Here is a 2509-nt window from a genome sequence, read left to right on the forward strand (position 1 = left end):
AAGATACTTCAATAGTAGGATTCGAAAATTTTATTCTTGAAAATGAGAATGTACTTATAGAATATTTTTCCACAGGGAAATATTAAAAATATATCTTTTTATTTAGCTCAGGAATATTCAAAAATAACTAATCAATTAGTCAGAGATGATCTAAATTTTTAAAATATTTTTGGACAGGATGATAAAAGTGTAAATCTTATTTATAAAATGTAAATCTTATTAGATATAAATCTTATTTAAAGTTTGATGCTTTTAAAGAATTGAGTAGTAGTTATTGGAATGATGAGTTTGGACTTTTTATGATAGACTGTTCTAAGAAACGTAGTGAAGGGAAACTAAGATGCCATGTAAAAGATTTCCTAACTTAACACTCGTTTTTATCCTTATTAAATGAGTCTTTTAAAAGATGATATTACATATCTATTGGAGCATGATGATGGTATTTTACTTGAACACATAAATAAGTTTAAAGGAACTCTTGATTATATAAAAGGATATGCAAAATTAGAGAACACTGGTCAGCATTATAATAAATGTTCATGGGCTAGTAAAGACGTTAAATATAAGACAAATACATGTGACTGCTATTTTTTGGTAAATTTACAAACAGAATACATTATCTTATTAACTTTTATAAATTTATCTTCCTTTACAACTCAAATGTTAAATGCTAAACAAATTTCAGCGGTATTTTTTTCCCTTAATAAATGTTAACGATATATTATTTAGAGGCTGTAAAAAAAGGTAATCAAATAGAAAATATTTTGAAAAATTGAAAGAAGGATTCAAATTTTGGAAAAAGCAACCAAGAACAGAATACGAAAAATATGAAAAAGAAGATCAATCTGATATTGATGCAATGAAAAAAGTTAAAGAAGTACTCAAAGATGTAGGTGATAATGTATTGAGACGACAAAGTAGTTGAAAAACAAATGATTCCTTATGCTCATCATATCATTCATAATCAAGAAGAATTGGGAGATATTCCACAAACTAAACAATATGATAGTTCTTAACATGACTATACTTTAAGTGAATCAGAAATACAGAATGCGTTGAGTAAATATGAGAAGAGGTTAAAGTTTGAAAAAAGATAGCTGAAGCTCTATGTGGTGATAAAATGTATAGGAGGGTGATGCTAGAAAAGTAAATACAAGTTCTGATTGTTAAGGTATATCAACTATAGTGAAGCCAGTTTTTGGATAAGAACTACATTGCTGATAAACCACTAAAATCTGATGGAGATTACAATCAACAGAAACGAATACAAAGGTACAGATGGACTAATGATGCTGTTCACTAAAAATACATTACTATAGATGATTTTATGGTGTTGATTTATCAAATTATACAGATAAATTTCTTCATTGAAATGTCTTATATTCTGAAAAGAATGCAAATAAAATTCGGCCAACAAGAGATATCACATAAAATACCTTTATAAAAAATTGTTGATGACTACTTCTCAAAATTAAGATAGGTGAAGGCTTAATAAAGAAATACACATAAAAACTAAATGAATATGTTTCGATAATGATAGAGATTTAATCAACAGATTGGCAGTATCAGTTTTTGAATACCCTCCTCACGGAAGTCTGCCGCCTGACTTGTTAACCACTGCATCACCACTGTTTTGACTTTGTCATCGTCTTGAAGACGCTGACCGCCCAGGTGTTTGTTCAAGTGCAGGAACAGATGGTTATCACTGGGCGCAAGATCGGGGCTGTACGGAGGATGATCTAGAGTTTCCCATCGAAAAGATGTGATGAGATCTTTGGTCTGATTCGTCACATGTGGACGGGCATTGTCTTGCAGCAAAATGATGCCCTTGCTCAACTTCCATGGACTGTTGCTTTGACTCTAGCGTAACGTAGGCCATCCATGTTTCAACGCCCGTAACAATTTGGCTTAAGAAATCATCACTGTCGTTGTGGTGCCGCTCAAGGAAAGTCAATGCACTGTCTAAACTTTTGGTTTTGTGCACATCCGTCAAAATTTTCGGTACCTAACGTGCGCACAATTTTACGGTAATTCAAGTGCTTTGTCACAGTGCCATACAAAACACTACGAGAAACATTAGGAAAGTCATCCCACAAGGAGGAAATCGTAAAGTGTCTGTTTTCTCTCACCATATTGTCCACTTCCTGCACCAAACTTTCATTAACGACCAAAGGACGCCCACTCCGTTGTTCATCATGCACATTTGTGCGGCCATCTTTAAATGCTCTCACCCACTTTCTTACCATTCCGTCAGTCATAATGTTTTCTCCGTAAACTGCACAGATCTCACGATGAATATCGATCGCTTTTAGGCCTTTAGCACTAAGAAATCTTATAACAGCCCGTACTTCACAGTCGGCGCAACTTACGATTATCCGAGGCATCTTAAACACTCAGTACACAACGTAAACAAGGAAGAATCAGACTGTAATGGCGCCAGTGCGTAGATTAAGGTACAGACTTTCATGTAACAATAAAATTATTGAGATTTCTTAGCACGTCTTTTTTT

Source organism: Schistocerca serialis, chromosome 3 (genome assembly GCF_023864345.2).
Source record: "Schistocerca serialis cubense isolate TAMUIC-IGC-003099 chromosome 3, iqSchSeri2.2, whole genome shotgun sequence".
Classification (NCBI taxonomy): domain Eukaryota; kingdom Metazoa; phylum Arthropoda; class Insecta; order Orthoptera; family Acrididae; genus Schistocerca; species Schistocerca serialis.